The 18,276-nt window shown below is 48.8% G+C and overlaps 1 long non-coding RNA gene across 1 annotated transcript; it reads right to left on the bottom strand.

The window, feature by feature from the left end:
• Positions 1-666: 666 nt before the first annotated feature.
• LOC112830338 (uncharacterized) lies at positions 667-17,554 on the bottom strand. The gene is made up of 6 exons (XR_003209892.2): positions 17,397-17,554; positions 13,837-14,069; positions 13,611-13,741; positions 12,505-12,727; positions 4,560-4,680; positions 667-869 (listed from the first exon to the last, which is right to left on the bottom strand). It is a non-coding gene; the product is annotated as an uncharacterized lncRNA (long non-coding RNA).
• Between the last annotated feature and the right edge of the window lie 722 nt (positions 17,555-18,276).

Here is an 18,276-nt window from a genome sequence, read left to right as displayed (position 1 = left end):
AACCTTCTAGAATCTCTAAAAATGTACTCTTGCAGTCAAAAGCTCCCTGGGCCCTCTGCACATCACCGGGATTGTCCATCCTATTGGGACCACATGGATTGAATTTCATTTTTGTTAGAATGTCTTCACAGGGAGTTGCTATGATTCCACATTGAAATGAAAGGCTTTTGAGTATGCAGAAAAATGCCAGAGCAGGGCATTAGGTCACAAAAACCAGACTCAATATTAGGGGAGCAAATATTCATCATAGGGAGAATGACCTTGAGGCCACATGCTTGTTTTTTTCCAAAACAACCACCAAGGGTTTCATGAGACTTAAGAAGGGAAGTCTCCCACAAATAGTTGAAGTGGGGTTGTTTGGTGACTGAGACACGTGCAAAAGGAAGGACCAGAGTGCACCCAGCCATGCAGCCAAAGGCAGGAGAAATGGCCACATCTCTCAGGATGGAAGAGAAATTCAAAGCACCAAGGAGCTGTTGTGACAGATTCTGGTGTTTCAAGAGTCTGCTGTTTGCTGCCATTCATTGTGGTGTGATTGGCTGTGTGTCTTCTTCTTATTCACAAAAATCATAGTACATCTTACAGATCAAGGCACTCCCCGATGCACTAAAGAACGCACAACTGAAACACATTTTGCAAGCCAATACTCATCTGTAGTGTGCAAGGCACTGTAAACATTTTAGATTTTATTCTTCATTTTTTAAACTCTGGCCATGACCTACTACATTGATTTCCTGGCACATTTAACGGACTGTGACTTGCAATTTGAAAGGATGGCGCTAGCAGCCATCTCGTCTGCCACGTGCAGGAAGCCCACCGGAGAGGCGGACAGGAGGCGTGACGTCATCCGTTGTCTAACTCGGTGCCATCTGACAGAAACACAACGCGAGCCGCAGATGCAGTAGACAATTTTCCGGTAGCCAGGTGAAAAGTGTAAGAAGCAGAAGGTGAAATTAATTTTAACAGTATGTTTTGTTTAGCCCAACATATTAAAAAATATCATCTTAAGCAATCAATATGCAAAAATTCGCCATGAGCTACTTTACATCCTTTTCTTCATACTGTGCATCGCTTACACTTACAGCCCCTTCTAATTCAGACTAGACCCATTTCGTGCATCTAAAAGACAAGAGCCACACATGGCTAGTGGCCACCATATTGGGCAACACAGCTCTAGAGCCAGGATCAGCAAACCTTTTGTGGAAAAGGCCAGATAATAACTATTTTAGGCTCTGCCAGCTGATGGTCTTTGGCAGGACTCCTCAACTCTGCCATTGTGGGAGGGCAGACACAGATAATACTTAAACAAATGGTTGCGGTTATGTTAGAATAAAAATGCATTTACAAGAACAGGCGGAAGAACAAATCCGGCCCTCAGGCTGAAGTGTGCCACCCTCTGATGTGGGTCATTCCATGCCTGAAGCTATCAATACCTCCAGACCCTCTGGTTCAAGCCAACAAACCCTCTTCTTCAATTCACTTATGATGATTCGAGTAAGATGGCTGCCGTCTGAGGCTCCTGCCCCCACTGAGGGGCGCTGGGCGGCTCTCAGAGGTCCTCTGGGTCCATTTCCACCCAGCCTTCTCGTTCGTTCCTCAGAGAGCACTTCTCAGCCTGCGCTGCCCATCGCTGTCTTTCAGAGAGCCTGGCACCTCCACTCATCTCCCTTTCTCGGCTCTGAGGCGTTGGCTGGGTCCTCTTGCATTTGAAAAGCATGGAGGGATGTGAGGTTGACTTCTGTGACAGCCAGCATTGTCTCTCATGGATTTGGAACCCCCAATCCAGGGAGTAGGGAAAATTGTCAGGCTGGTTCAGAGCAAGCTGGCCAGACAGGCGGAAGGGCCCTCCAAGTGCATAGGCTTCCAAGGTCTACAGAAAAGCATCCACTCCTTTCCTCCCTGGTCACCACTGCCTTGAGGCTGCAAGAGAAGCTGGTGGACGCAGGGCCATAGCATCTCTCACAAACACAGCACAGTGTCAGCCAAATGGCGCCAGCATCTGACTTCAGCTCCAGGAGAGGCACTCACCCAGCCCTGCCCGGGAAATGATTTCCAAATGACAAACATTAGCCTAGAGGTTTCCAAATGCCATTCTTGGAGCCAAGTGTTCATTATGGAATTAAGGCATGTAGCAGGCCTCCGCAGGTTTGCCTGCCCATCCCTCGCTCTCCTGCGGGTGATTCCTTGTCCCCAGTTGGTCTCAAATGATTGGGGGACACCAGACCAATGAGCCATTGCCCTGAGGATTCTGGACTTGGAGAAAGCCAATTTGCAGGGAGAGTAAAGGAAGACAGTGGCTGAAACACCAAGTGAAGCCAGTGGGGACGCAGCCAGGGGACCCGTGGGTATGCATGTCCCTGGATCTCATAACCAGATCTAGCCCGCTCTTGCTTTCCTAGTGGCTCAGTGGCTCTTACGGGCAACTCCAAGTCTCTCAATAAGCCCCTTTCTGCTTCAGCGGTTCCCAGTTTGTTCCAACCAGTACAGGCAAATGAGTCCTGCTGAGTCCGACTACATGAGCCTGATCTAACTCAGGTGATCCCGAGTCACAGTGAATGCACTGAGGTGAGAAAGGCAAGGGACACCCGGGGGGCTCAGTCCTGCCGGGGCAGCAGCCTGTCTGAGGCCGGAGGCCTCCAATGGTCCCATTGTCTCGGGGCTTAGTTTAGCTGTGGGTCAGCGCCTCTCCTGCCCAGGGGAGGAAGCCCCTGCTCACCTTCCCGGGTAGGTTGCTCTACCTGCTCCCCTCGGGATGCCCGAGCAAGTCTGCCAGGTGGGGGGAGCAGGAGGTTTGCTGACTCAACCTGAGTAGCCTGTCTGGGAATCTGAGGGCTGGGCCAGCTGGAATGAGATGAGACGTTAACCTGAAGAGAATTCCCTTCCCCGGCACTTTTCTCCAGAAAACACTTGTGACTTGTAAATACCACATGTTGTTTGGGGCATTATAGGCATGACGTGGGGAATGAACAACAAAGTCACAACAATCTGGGACAAACTTCTGGATAGGGTTGAATCGTCCCCCCAGAACTGTGGACTGTGACATGATTTGGACATAGATCTTTGCAGGTGTATTTAGTTAGGACAGGGTTAGGCCAGATTAGTGTGGGTCCCAAATCTAGTGACTGGTGTCCTTATAAGGAGAAGAGAGGACAGAACACACAGGACGATGGTGGAGGCAGAGGTCAGAGGTGTGCAGGTACAAGCCCAAGGCATGCCTGCAAACACCATAAACCAGGGAAAGACAGGGACGCTCCCGCCCAGAGCCTGCAGAGCAAGCACCCTGCCTACACACTGATCTCCAACTTTCAGTCTCCGAAAGAGAATAAATTTCCATTGCTTTAAGCCATCCAAATTTGTAATTTGTTACGGCAGCCCCAAGAAACTAATGCAGCGGGCCACCCAATGGAAAGAAATCCCTTAGTTGGGTGGTCCCCCTCTGTGGGGCCCCAGTGCCCACCCTGCACTCTGGTCTGCTCCTTCCTAGCGGCCACACGAAAGCCTCCCTCGGCCTCATGCTCCACGGGCCCCTCTCTGTCCTGGAGGGGGGCATCCTGCCGGCACCCACAGGCCCAGAGAGCTCCTTCCTCAGGGTTCCCTGTGCCCACGCAGAAGGCCCCATCACAATGATCTCAGAGGATGGTGGTGCCTGTGTCTGCAGGGTGCCTCCTTCTGCAGCGAGCTCCTGGAGGCCACCCAGGGCCCCGGCCAACTCCGCGCCAGCCCAGAGAGGCAGTCCGTGGACAGGGTGCCAAGTGCGAGCACTCGGTAGAGACAAACCTTGAATGTGCACGAAGCAGCCGCCGCTGGGGCTTTGCTGGCAGAGCAGGGATTTGAGAACAATAGTTCCTGTTGACCACGGGCTTGACAGATAGCAACACTGGACCCAACTCTTGCCACCTGCATGGATCCTTTCTCCTCACAATCCATGGGGGACACACTCGGCTCCCGTTGGATGGGTGAGCTGACTGGGGGTGCTGTGCCCAAGGGCGGCCAGCCTCCCCCTGTGCCACCCGACTCTCAGGTGCACCCCGGCCCTCCCGGGCTGTCTCCCTTGCACCCGCGGGACAAAGCCCATGGTGGTCTCCTCTCTGAGGCACCCAGCCCCACCCTCACTGTGGGAATGGGCAGCTGGAAACGGCCACTCGCATCCGTGACTTCCCTAAATCTGGACAATTATAGATCGTATTTCTGGAGCATACTTAGCTCATAATAGGACCAACTTGTTGCCACTCTTGAAACTCTTGCTCCTGGTGATGGAGGACACACGGAAGAGGCGGCTGGAAGTTCATGGTCTTCTCTATCTGTCGCATAAACGTTGCTAGCGTCTCCCACAGATCAGTGACAAAGGCAAACTGAGATGAGGGGTGCCCACAGAAAGCCCCCTCGCATTGTCCCTTAACGCCACCTCCAGGCCCATGAGAGCACCTCACACGTCTCCCCTGCTGGCAGGCCAGGGAGGGCCTCAGCCTGTTGTCTCCAAGCCTGGCACGACTAGCCAGTGCCAGCAAACGGCCTTGCTCCCTGCCCCCTGGTGCTGCCCTCTGTGAACAGGAGCTCACCGCCAGGCTTGCAAAGTGCTGTGAGGATCAAAGATGGGCCGGCACGCAGGCAGCCTCAGAATGGGCTAATCGGTTCCACTCCCTGTCACCGAGTGATGGAGGAAGGCTCTCTTCTAGGGACCTGTGACCAAACCAAAGCACAAACTGTAACCAAAATTCAAGCCCGAAATTCAAGAGTGCGCTGTGGATGGAAATGTGGCCCCCTTATACTGCCCAGGGTGAAGGCCGAGCCCTCATGGGGCTGTCTTTGGAGAACTAAGGTTCTAGGTGGTCAGTAGGACCAGTCCTTCCAAGAGAGACAGCAGGGACGCGTGTGCTCGGAGCACAAACTACGCGAGGACACAGCGGACAGACGACCATCTGCAAAGCAAGGAAAAAAGAACCAACTCCGCCGACACCTTGATCTTGGGTGTCTAGCCTCCAGGACTGGGAGAAGATAAATTCCTGTTGAAGACCTCCGGTGGGTGGTACTTCATTCAGCTGCCCTAGCAGACAAATATACAGCAAGCATCCCTGATCTTACTTACTGGTTTTTAAAATTCAATTTTTCAAATCGACTCCTTGATCAGTACCCTGCCATGTTCCGAGACAGGCACAAGGGTCTCAGAATCTATGTTTCTAGGGCAGTGGTCTCCATGGACATTTTCAAGAGCCACCCGCAAAGCTGTGAGGATGAGCCTTTCACATTTACAGGTGCCTGGCTCCTCAAGCTCCCGTTCCGGCGGGGTGGCGGGAGGGGGGGGTTGGTTCAGAGTTAGTGGCATCGGTTTGCACTGGGAAGCTGCTGTGACATCTTTGGCATGGGGGACACTGTGCTGTGTCCAGAGCCTGGTAGGGGATTCCTCACCGCACACTGCTTGGACAATGCTACATAGACGGTGCCGACCTCGGAGCTCCTCAAACCCTTCTCCCAAAGCATCTGGGACATGTCCACAGGCCTCAGCGGCATATTCTCCCCTGGGCAATTCCAAGGGATGTGCAGAGGAGATTTTTTCCTCTCTTTTAAAATGCACTTAGGAATGGCTGTGTTGGTAAGCTGGGGATTCCAAGCACTCCCAATTACTGGAATGTTCTCCCTAATTTGAAATGTTTTCCTTTCACAGCTCCCAAAAAATTGCACAAACGATCCCACTGTTCAGGTTTGGATCGGAGCTCCAGCGCTGGCTGTTGCAGCAAGAGGTGGGGCAGGCAATTTAGACACCCCATTAAGGCGATAAAAACCTCTTTCTGCATATTGAAATATACAAAAGGAGCAGGGACTCGGCAGTCAGCAGCATGCAAGCATTTCCTTGTGGGGCACCAATGAGAAATAGGCCTGTTGACCCAGTGGATGTACCAGAGGGGCTGGGCAGGTGACCCAGGGAGCCTGGACTGGGTGCAAGATCCACTGGGTCCCCCACCTCTCCATCCAACCTCCTGGGCACTGAGAACAGTGCCTGGGGCCTTCTCCACTTCTGATGCTTGTTGACCACAAAGAAGGTCCAATGAATCCTGAGACCACTGAGTAGGAACAGGTGCCCATGGCCAGGAACCCAGGCCCAAGGTGCTCCAGGGAGCAGAGCCGGCTGTGAGCAACCACCTGGGGGCACGATTTTGGCCAAACACAGCTCCACAGGCTGTGCCCCAGAGCAGCAGAGCGAAAGGACTGGGCACTCTGTGATGGCTCCCAGACCCCGAGGGTCCCGAGTCAGGGGGACCCCCATGCACCCCGGACTCAGGGTCCTGAGAACAACTGCATTTTCACAATGACAGCTGTCTCCTCCTAGGGCCTGACACTTCAGGAGGTGTCAGGAGCCAGGCACCTGTAAAGGTGACACTCTGCCCTGCTCACATGCCATCGTCCGCCTTGAAAAGAAATCGAAACAACGACCCCGGAGCAAAGACTGGGACTCTACCTCCCAGCTGACATGCCAGGAACTCCCTTCCTCGGGCAGGCCCTCCCAGCCCCGCTGGGCGCCGCAGCCTCGGCTGGCTGTGCTGTGAGCGTGGGCCATGCGCCGGGCACGCAGGCCGGTCAGCCCTGCCGAGGGGTAGCTCCGCAACCTGTCAGCATCGCTCTCCAGCCCCCCCAGACACACCGCCCAGCCGGAGTGAGAGGCGGGTTCTGGGCAAGCCTTGCCAGCCAGGGTGTGGGCCCAGAGGCCACACGGCCACGTCCTGAGGCCTGGGTGACTGCAGGGCTCTGAGGGGGTGCGGCCGTGATGGTATTTATCACAGCAGGTGTGAGGCCCCAGAAGGAGCAGCTCTCAGGGCCTGGGCCAGTGCCCAGGAGGTGAGGGGAGACCCCTCTTGCTTCAGGAGTCTCACGGGGGCAGAATGAATCCAGAGGAGCCCAAGAAGGAAGCAGGTCTGATTCCCGGGGCCCAACTCCTGTCAGTTGGTCCTTTCGCCAAGTGTTCCCTGGAGCCTTTGAGCTCCTGCTTCTGGCTGTAATGGTTCCAAGGACCCACACTCTGGGCGTATTAGTGACCTGCAGCTGCCACAACAGGCTGTCACCAGTTGGGTGACTTAAACCAAGAGAAATGGATCCTCTTACAGCTCTGGAGGTCGGAAGTCCAAAACCAAGGTGTCGGCACGGTTGGGTCCTTCCATCACTTTATGACTCCCTCCCAGCTTCTGGCGGCTTCCCACAGTACTTGGCGTCCTGTATTTGCAGATTCTTCCCTCCAAACTCTGTTTCCGTCTTCAGATGGTCTTCTCTGTCTGAGTCCCTCCTTGGGTCTGATAACAACCCTCTCCTTGGACTTAGAGCCTGCCTTGATCCAGTTGGATCTCATCTTGATCCTTGATTACATCTGCAAAGACCTCATTTCCAAATAAGGCTGAATTCTGAGGTTCTGAGCACAAATGAATTTTTCGGGGAACACTATTCAACCCACTAGAGTGGGTGTGGGGATTGCTTGTCCAGTCCGCAGTGCACAGTGCGGACACTGTGTCCACACGCATCCAGGGCTGGGGCAGGGAGGCCATGAGGACATGGATCCAGCTCTCCTCCAAGACGGACCTCCCTTTATTTTCTAACCTCCTTAATTTTTACTTTAATTAAGTCCAATTATTGCAACAACCCTGGTGAATTGAAATCAAGGATTTTTTTAGTTTTCTATTGCCATTGTAATAAATGACCACAAACTTAGTGGCTTAAAACAACCCAAACTATCATACAGTTCTGCAAGTCAGAAGGCCAATGTGGGTCTCAATGGATGACAGTCAAAATATACCTGCAGGGCTGGGCTCCTTTCCAGAGGCTCTAGGGGAGAATCCATGTGTGTGTGTCTTCTCTGGCTGCTCCAGGCTGCCCATGATCCTTGGCCATGGCCTCCTTCCTCCATCCTCAAGGCCAGCAAAGGCAGATTGAGTCCCCTTCACATCACATCACTCTGACTTCCTTTTCAGCTTCCCTTTTCTACTTCGCAGGACCTTGGTGAGGATACCAGGCCCACTCAGACAATCCAGGATCATCTCCCTACCCTAAAGTCAGCAGATTGGCAACCGTAATTCCATCTGTAATCTGAATTTCTCTTTTCAAGTAACCTAATGTATTCATGGCCCACACTCACAATTCCAGGAATTAGGACATGGACAACTTGGGGTGGTGGGTTTATACATCACTCTGTTTACCACGGGGGTTTTCCTAGATATCTTCCTGCTCTTTATACCTAATCTCACTCCATACTTGTCAGTGTACATCCTCTGCATTAATCCAGTTCCTTAAATTTAGTAAGACTTGTGGAGATGTGGTCCAGTGTGTGGTCATCCATCTTGCAGAACATACCATGTATTCTGAAGTTGCAGGTATGGTAGAAATATCAACTAGATCAAGGTAGTTGATAATGTTCTCATATCACTCATATTTTAACTGAAATTATTTCTCTATTTCTATCACGTGCTGAGAAATGGCTGTTAAAAGTCTCTAAGATTATAGAATTTTTACTTATTAGGTACATACACATTTATAATTACTATGTTTTCCTGATGAATTGACCATTTTATCACTATGAAATGTCCCTCTTTATCTCTTAATATTCTCTGTCTGGAGGTCTATTTTGTCTGATTTTAATGTAGCCATTCCAGTGTTCTTATGCTTACTGGTTGCATGATATACCTTTTTTCCAGGTATTTATGCTCAGCCTATCTGGGTTTTCATAAACCCAGATAGGCTGGGTTTATATTTAACTAAAATAGTTAAAATGACTATTTTAAAGTAATATATTTAAAATAACTACTCCAGCTGGGTCTTGCTATTTTTAATTTTTATTTTTAATTGTGGTAAAATACACATAAAATTTACCACCTTAAATGTACCATTACCATCTTTAAGTGTAAATTACCATTTTAAAATATATCTGCATTGTTCTGCAACCAATCTCCAGAATGTTTTCATCTTGCAAAACTGAAATTCTATACCCACTACACAACTCCTATTTCTCCACCCCCACCACTACTTCCAACCCCTTGAAACTACCATTATACTTTCATCTCTATGAGTTTGACTATGCTATGTAACGCACATAAGTGGAATCATCCAGTATTTGTCTTTTTGTGACTGGCTGGCTTACTTCACTTGGCATAATGTCTTTGAGGTTCATACATATTGTAGCCTGCTTCAGAATTTCCTTCCTTTTAAGGCTAATATTCCATTGCATGGATTTACCACATTTTCTGTATCTGTTCATCCACAGATGGACATCTGGATTGCTGCCATGTTTTGGCTACTGTGACTAGTCCTTTAATGAACAGATGTATGTACAAATGTCTCTTCATGTCCATGCTTTCTTTTTGCTTGCTTTTTCTTTGGGTATGTTCTCAGAAATGGAATTGCTGGATCATATGGTAATTTTATTTTTTAATTTTTGAGGAATTGTCATACTGGCTTATATACCAGCTGTACTATTTTACATTCCCACTAATATGTGCAAAGGGTTCCGATTTCTCCACACCTTTGCCAACACATGTTATTTTCTGCTTTTTCTTACTGTAGCCTCCTAATGAGTATAAGATGTGGGTTTTGCTTTTCAAAATCCATTCTGACGATCTGTGCCTTGTAAGTGGTATACTCAGTTCACTAATATTTAATGTAATTTGTGATATGGTTGGATTTAGGTATGCTACTTTATTATTTGTTTTCTGTTTGTTCCATCTGTTTCATGCTCCTCTGTTCCTCATTTTCTGCTTTCTTCTGGATTATTTGAATATTGTTTAAAATTCCATTTTAATTAAGCTACTGTGTTTTAGCTATATCTCTTTACATTATACTATTAGTGGTTGCTTAGGGATTAAAATATCCATAATATACAACGTTACCTTTTCAGTCTACTTAGAGTTGATACTGTTCCATCATATGTAAAATGTAGAAAATCTCTAACTGTATGGGTCCATTTGCTCCCTAGTCCTTCATGCTATGGTTGTCATGGGTATGATATCCACATACATAATAAACTCCAGAAAACAATGTTGTAACTTTTTAACAGTCTTATGTATTTTAAAGAAATTAAGGTTTTTGAAGTCTTTTATGTTTATTCACATATTTCCCAGTTTTGATACTCTTCACTAATCCCTTAAAAACTGAATTTCCAACTGTTATCACCTCCCTTCAAGTAACTTCTTTTAGCATTTCTCATGAATAACAACACATTTTCTATGTGTTCTTTAATCTGAAAATATTTTCATTTTTGAAGGATACTGTCCCTTATTATAGAATCCTAGGTGGGCAGGTTTTTCTGTAAGCATTTTGGAGATGTTGTTCCACTGCCTTTTGGCCTCCATAGTTTTGGACGAGAAGTCTGCAGTATTTCCAAATCATCTTCCTCCAGGTACAATGTATATAGTTTTTTTCTGACTACCTTAAAGCTTTTCTCTTTCTTTTGATTTTCAGCGGTTTGATTAGGAGGCTTAGATGTGGTTTTATATATATTTATCCTCCTTAGGGTTCACTGAGCTTTTGAAACTAAAATTTATGTGTTCACCAAATTTAGGAAATTTTTTGGCTTCTATATCTTTAGATACTTTTTCTGCTACATTCTCTGTTGCTTCACTTGGGATGCAAATTGCGCATATATTAGAACTTCTGATAGTTTTCCCGACACTCTGTTCATTATTTCCAATCTATTTTCTCTCTCTTCTTCAGATTGGACATTGATACTTTTTATATTCAAGTCGGCTGACTCTTTCATCTGTGGTCTCCATTCTAGTAATAAGCCAATCCACTGAATTTTTAGTTTTAGCGATTACATTTTTTCAGTTCTAGAATTTCTATTTCATTTTTCTCATAATTTCTATTTCTTAGCTGAGATTTCTACTCTCTTCTTTTACTGCCAGCATATTTTATTTCATCTAATACAATTATAATATCTCCTTAAAAATCCTTGTCTTCTTAATTCCAACATCTTGAGATCATCTAGGATTGTTCTCAGTTGACTGACTTTTCTCTTGAGTCTGGATCACATTTTCAAGCAAGTTTAGATTGTATCCTGGAATGTTGTGTATTGGGAATGTTATGTTGCAGAGATTCTGGGCTGTTTTAATCCTCTAGAGAATGTTGATTTTTTGTTTTAGTAAGCTGTTTTAATCCTCCAGAGAACGTTGATTTTTTTGTTTTGTTTTTGTTTTTGTTTTGACCAAACTTAAACTGCAAACTCTGTCTCTTTCGTGTCAGATCAAATCATAGTTCAGATCTGCTTTTATTTTAACTGCTCTGAATCTGCCTAAAAGCATGTGTAGTTAGGGGTTGACCAGAGACTTGGGTAGATCTGTTTTTTGTTCGGTTGTTTGTTTTGGTCCAGAGTTTGTAGAGTTTATTTACAAGAGGGCTAGGTCCATAGGAGTTTCCCTCAGGCTTGTTTCTAACACACCAGTGTTTTGCCCACCTGTCACAAAGCTCAGAGGCCTCTGAGCACGAATAAAAGACCAACTCTCTCTGGGCTAAGGGCAGAGGCAGCTGTGAGCAAACCTGTCTTCATTAGTTTGCCCAGGATACAATAACAAAATACCACATACTATGTAGCCTAAACAACAGAAATCTAATTTCTCACAGTTGTGGTTGGAAGAAGTCCAAACTCAAGGTGTCAGCACATTTGGTTTCTCCTGAGGCCTCTCTCCTTGGTATGTAGATGGCCATTGTTTCCCTATCTCTTCACAGTTTTCCTTCTGTGCCCATGTCCTGATCTCCTATTCTTATATGGACAACAGTTACATTGGATTAGGGCCCACCCTATGATCTCATTTAACCTTAATTACCTTTAAAGACTCTATCTCCAAATACAGTCATAATCAGAGGTACTGGAGGTTAGGACTCCAACATATGAATTTGGGAGGAAAATAATCCTGTAACACTGCCCTGTAAAAGCTGAGGACCACCCTCTCTTAAAAGGCTGTGATTAATTCAGTTGATAAACTCAATGGCACCCATGTCGTTACCATATTCTGATGAGAAACCTGAGGCTCAGGAAGATATAATCATGGAGCTAATGAGCAGCATGTCTGATACCAACCTCCAACATCAGGCCCGTCTGACCAGGAACCGACTTTGGGTCTTGGGCTCTGGTCTTCCAAGATCAACAGGTCATGGGCACCACCCACAGACCCCAAGACATCCTGTCACAGGACCATAAGCATCCGTAGGGTCAGTTCCCATACTGGATGGAGGGCACCAGATGGTTTTTGTGGGGCTGGTCTGTGGCTCAGCATCAGCTCCCAGCAGCCCCAAGAGTCTGGCCCGGAGGTGGGCAGTTTCCTCTCCAAGCCCCCCTGACACCCTATCCAGCACTTTACCTGAGGGGTGGCCCCTTTCTCACCATCAGCCTCCCCATGGCTGTGTGTTGCTGTGAATATGCCACATTTCAATGGTCTTTGATTTGACAATCAAAGGGAGAAACAGACACGGCTCCCTGATTGGTGTAAATCACTACAGAAGGTGTTCTGTATGGCTGCACACAGGTATGTGCCTTACCTCAGTGTGTGCTTTCCTTTGTCGTCCTCCACATGGACCAGGGCAGGCTTCCCAGAGAAGGAAGGTGCCTAGCAGAGTCTACAGTTCTGTCCCAGGGCATCCAGCATCCCACACTTGCCTCTCCCCACTGGGGACACACCAGAAATGAAAACTTCTGCAGAGATGTGTCCCACATGAGAGGGGTGGGCTCTTCTGAGGTGCAGCCAGAGGAATAAAGCAGTACCTGGAGTGAACAGAATTGAAATGTTCTGGAATACTTGGCCTCGATGTCATTTTAAAGTGCAGATGATACTGCAGAGCATGGCATGGACCTGCCTTGGGGCCACCAGAAAGTCTGGGTGGAAACGGAAGGAGTCAGGGCAATGCCATCGGCACCATGGGAGAGGATGGATAGCCAGAGGGGCTGCTGGCTGGTCCAATTCTCCACTGCTCTGTTGCTGGCTCAGTGGCATTTTATGTGTCAGAGATTTTTAACCAAGCTCTGCTACTGTCCCTCAGCTTCATTCATGCAATTATATTCATGCAGTAGATTCACGTACTTTGCCTCAATTATGCTGTCAGGGGAACCACCTGGCAACCCATTAATCCCCTGGCAAAGTCTCTGAGAGGCAAACAAATTCACAGAAGGATGGCTGACGATACTGAATTTCACCTGCTCCCCTCCTGTGGAAGGTGTCAGAGTACTCGAGCTCCCAGGGAGAAGCAGGTGGCTCAGGTGGCTCTGTCCTATGTTCTACAAGCTCACCCTTGCCACTGTCCAGCTGCTGCCAGTTCATCCCCCCCCTCAGGGAGGTGCCATATCACGGTGGGCAAACCCCAGAAAAAAGGGTGCAACGTGCATGCAACATGCCACCCAGTGTAGGGTCACAACAGGAAGATGTGCAATTACAGGGACAAAAATACCCCGAGGAAATCAACACGGGACTTATTAATATCAGATCCATAGGTGACAACTGTCAGACAATCGGTCAACAAGGCCTCGTGTCTGTGTGATCCAGGCTAACCCGTTACGATCTTTATGAAGTGTCCTTCTGGGGGGTCCGGATCTTCAGATATGAGGGGAAGCCCTGCCCTTTTATTAGGAGCTAAGCTCTTTATACTCTGACCATATTGCAGCAGGTTAGAAGTCTAAGCTTTATTGTCTTATGTTATTGAAAATCCAGATTCCGGCAGGCTTCTCCCTCAGGTCACGCTTTGTCTGCGAATACATTCTCATTTCTCCATGTACAGAGACCGTCTGGAGAGAGGCAGAGAAAGATTATGACTGTAATATACTTAAATCCAATTTATTTGCCTCTCAAGAAACTTCCACCCTCCACAATAGCTTCCTACCCGAGATGTTGTCTTTAATTCTTTGGTGACAGGGAGAAACATGCAGCCCCGGCTTCCAGCAGGTATGGGCAGAGCAGGATGACATGGGTCCCCAGATGTCCGGGCCAGCGGGTGGCGGGAGTGCCCCAGGTGGAGGACCAGCACGGACTCAGGTTTCTGGCTCAGAACTTCTCATTTGTTGATTGGGGATAAATCCTCAGTTGCATGTGGTCACGGGAAGAGAAATACATTCACTAGAGAATAACAGGTTTAGGAAAGATCACCGGCCCCTCGACTTTGGCCACAGGCCCCCCCACTTCTGTTCTAAGTCAGTCAGGAGCGTGCATCTATCTGCTGGCTGCCATCTCCTGCCCAGGATTCTGCCCCAGCAGGGTGGTCCTTCAAGTCACAGTCAAGGTCTTCATTAGCCCGTGTTAACATTTCCTCCAGACTTGGCCTCTGGACACAGGCATGTAGGCTGGGAGGAAAATGATTCGGGGGGATTATTTTCTTCATTACCATTTGTTCAATTTAAATGATGGGATGCAAAGACCAGCCAGGGCAATCAGGAGGTATGGGCGAGGTCCAGGGCCTGGAGGGTGCCCAGCCACAGCCCCAGTCCCTCCCCGCCCCCCCGCCCTGGCCTCGGACTGCCCAGTTCACAAGGTTGGCACTAGGCTGCCCTCCTGACTATCATCTGCAGGCCCTGCCCGCCGCCCATTCAGTGCTCCTTGGGACACAACCACTGAGCATCAACCATGTGCGCTCTCCCGTGATAGGCGTCCACAGGGGGAGGAGGCCGGTGAGGCAACCCGGAAGGAAGCCATGAACCGCCGGGTTCTGAGCTCGGAGACAGGGTCCCGGCTGGCAGGGAGGACCCAGGAGAAGCCTGGGAGAGGCTGGGCACAGTGAGTAACTGCTGCCAGTTTGCCTGGAACGTCCCCATGTTAGCACCAAAAATCATGTGTCCCTGGAGACCCTCAGTCACAGACAGATTGGGAGAGTTGCTCACCTAGTAGCCAGGAATGGAGACAGAAGCCCCGACCAGTGCTGCTCTGTCCCATATGACTGGGCCCTCAAGGCAGCTTACAACCTGGGCCTGTTGTCTCATTCGTAAACCGCGGGCGATAAGGATGCCTCTTTACCTCTAAGAAACCTCATGGCTTCTCATACCCTATTTTGTGTGGGTACAGGCACTTGGGATGACCATGAATTGCTGTCCCCAGAGAGCTAATGGCATGATCCAGTGACAGATGTGGCAAAGTGCACAGCATCGAGGGCATGGGGTTTGGGATAAGAGACTGGCCTGCCAGGGGACGCTGGCTCCAAAGCCAACGGTAGGCTGTGAGGGTGCCCCAGGAAGGAACGCCCGGTCCTCTGCCCCTCTCCCTTCTCCTGGGATGATTATGAGAGTGGACGTGTCTGTGGGGATGCCAGGAGCTGCGGCTGGAGCAGTCTGAGCCTGGGTGCCACCTCTTTAAGGGAATGCTGGGAAATCTGGCTGCCAGCAGCATCAGCAGGCCTGGGGTCAGGGGCCCCAGACCCCACTCCCTATTGGGCTAGAGATGCCCTTGTGCCAGCCAGCAGCTTGCCAAGCAGCCCACAGAGCTCCCATAACTGCATCCTAACATCTGCTTGTCTGCCATGCAAGGCACGTGTGAACATTTGACTCTCTCCAAGGTGAAGGCCATGTCAAGGCCCCTTTGACAAAGCAGCTGAGGCAGTGGGTCATTTGGTTCACGGACACCAAGTAGTGGTGTCAAATTCTTACAATTCTTATTCTTCCAAAGAGAAATAAGACAGCATTAAAGGCCTCTGGTGATTCTCCCCTGCCCTGCCCCGTCCCGCACCTTACTCAAAGGAACAGCATGCAGAGGCCACTGTGGTGAAGCAGGAGGCCCAGCGTTTGGGGGGCACTGAGGGCTAGGGGGGCTTTGGGGAACTGTGCAGGCCCCCTTCCTCAGGGGAACACTCCTGGGCAGGAGCCAACACACAAAGGGATGCTAAGCCTTGGTGAGGACCCCACAGCCACCCCCAGACCTCTGAGGTGGGTGAAAGGTGCTGCACGGACCCAAATGGCATCACCTCCTTCTGACCCCTGAAGGGCAGTCTGCGACATCGGTTTTACTTGGAAAGAGACAGCGCTCCTGAGCTGACATCTTGCCTGGGAGAAGCTGTGCTGGAGACAGAATGTGAAGCAGCAAACCCCTACATGCCGGTGCTCTCACCTCCGAGCACACACGGCTCCACATGCTGAAGCCTCTCGGGACGCCAAAGTTTCCACATACACAGTCTGGGCTCAGGAGGTCCTTTCGGAGGTCTGGGGAGCAAGGCTCAAAAGGCACCTTTGGGCACAAATCTATACATAGACTCACTTCCCAGGAAAGCCACAAATTAACCAAAGAGCAGGAACATTTTACATATTAATAGATTTTACCAAATTGTCATCCAAAATGATCGTAACACCGTTTACAGCTACCAAGAGTGACTGAGTGCCTTTTCCACATCTTCACCAGCACTAAGTATTATGCTTTTAAAAAGAATTCTTGCTAATTTGATAGTAAGCTATCTAGATTAGATTTGCATACTCTAGCGTATGAATTTTAGCATTTTTGCCATAGGCAAAATTCAAGAGCAACCTCAGTGTCTATCAATAGTATACTGGCTATGAGAATTATTGTTTGTCTTAAAATGATGAGCCAGATCTGCGCTGATGCATACTCACATGCATGCATACACACACACACACACACACACACACACACACACACACACCCCACCAGGCAGAGTGTTGTGGGCATCCGGGTAGGGGGTGGGGTGGAGGAAGACATGAGATAGAGCACTGCCTGGGTTTCGGGGCCGGACCAGGGTTTGTGCTAAGTCAGACACTGTGTAGTCGCCAGGTCGATGGAAAGATCATTCTGCAAGTCTGCAAGTGTTAGCTACTCAGAGCAGTCTGGATGGAACTACGTTAACTGACAAAGGAAATATATTAGAAAACAAAAACTCTGCTACTTGGGATTGAATCTACATTCTTAGAAGAGTTTTATAAATGGGTTAAGTGCTTTCTTCAGCTCATTTTTTCAGAAGCAAATCTGTGATCCATTTTACTCTCCGTTTTCTAGAACAGTCTTGGCCCTGTGTGTCTCAGGGCTGGTGTGTTTCAGGCTGAAGCCTTGGAGCCTCTTGGCACTTCTCCTTGGAGCTGCCCAAGCCGCCCAAACCAGCCCCTCAGCACGGAGACTCCTTCAGCGCTGGCCCCCCTCCGCTCTCCCCGGGGCTGTGCTGCCCCCTCATCCCAAATGCCTGAAATCCACTCTGTTCTGTATCTGCTCCTGCCTTCTCAGACCCATAACTACTCAGAGGCACACGCCGTCTTCATCACTCCAACCAGATGTAGAAAGCCTACGTCTAACTGGTGTGGCAGGCAGGAAACCAGCCACGGAAGAAGGTCTAGGAAGGAAGGAGGGCAGACCTCATCACCTGGAGGAAAAGTGAGTGTGAATGGTGTCAGATGATACGAGGGAGTCACTGTTTTGTGAGATGTAGGGAAGTTAAAAGTGCGGCCAAGATATCCTCACCTGCTAAAGATACATGCTGGAGTCTTTAGGATGACATAAAACAATGCCTTGGTTTTGCTTCGTCCACCCCAGGACAGAAGTCCTCACAGAGTGAGAAGCAGCAAGACGGGCTGAGTCAGCACTTGATGAAGCTGGACGATGCACGGGGGAGCCCAGTCTCCAGCTCTACATGTAAGCAGATTTGAATCTCGCACAACACAAAGTTTTTGAAAGCACCGCCAATAGTAAAAAATAAATAAACAAGGGAGTTGAGGGGCCAATATACTTAAACCAAAATCAGTTATCATTATAAACATGTTGGTATTCTTAGAAAATCCAGGAGAATTAATTTGTTAAAATATTAAAAACGGGGGGCACCTGGGCAGCTCAGGTGTCAAACGTCTGCCTTTGGCTCAGGTCATGATCCCAGGGTCCTGGGATCGAGCCCCTCATCGGACTCCCTGCTCAGTGGGAAGCCTGCTTCTCCCTCTCTCACTCCCCCTGCTTGTTTTCCCTCTCTCGCTGTGTCTCTGTCAAATGAATAAAAAATTTTTAAAAAAAATTTTTTAAAAATCTTGAAAAAAAAAGAAAGTATTAAAAACGAGTAAGAAGGTGTTATCAGCCGGCCAGATCAAACACATCTATAAAGACCTAAAACTCCTCCCAAATACCAGCCACAGGAAATACCACTGGAAAAGATTTTTAAAAAGATGTCATTTATAACAAGTGCTGGGTCCCATGTGCATGTGGGAGAAAGCCCCTGTGTTGCCCTTTGCTTTCTGGGTCCCTGAGCAGCTGAGACTTGTGATCTTCCAGAAGACCCCACAACTCCTTGCCTCTGAACTAGGGGACGCTTGAGCCCTGCCTCTTCATAACCAGGGCATCCGTCCACCCACTGCTT

The sequence above is a fragment of the Callorhinus ursinus genome, unplaced genomic scaffold, assembly GCF_003265705.2.
Source record: "Callorhinus ursinus isolate GAN/ISIS: 27379988/994484 unplaced genomic scaffold, GSC_fseal_2.0 scaffold58, whole genome shotgun sequence".
Classification (NCBI taxonomy): domain Eukaryota; kingdom Metazoa; phylum Chordata; class Mammalia; order Carnivora; family Otariidae; genus Callorhinus; species Callorhinus ursinus.
Note: the sequence above shows the minus strand (reverse complement) of the source record. Positions and strands in the feature narration are given on the sequence as shown.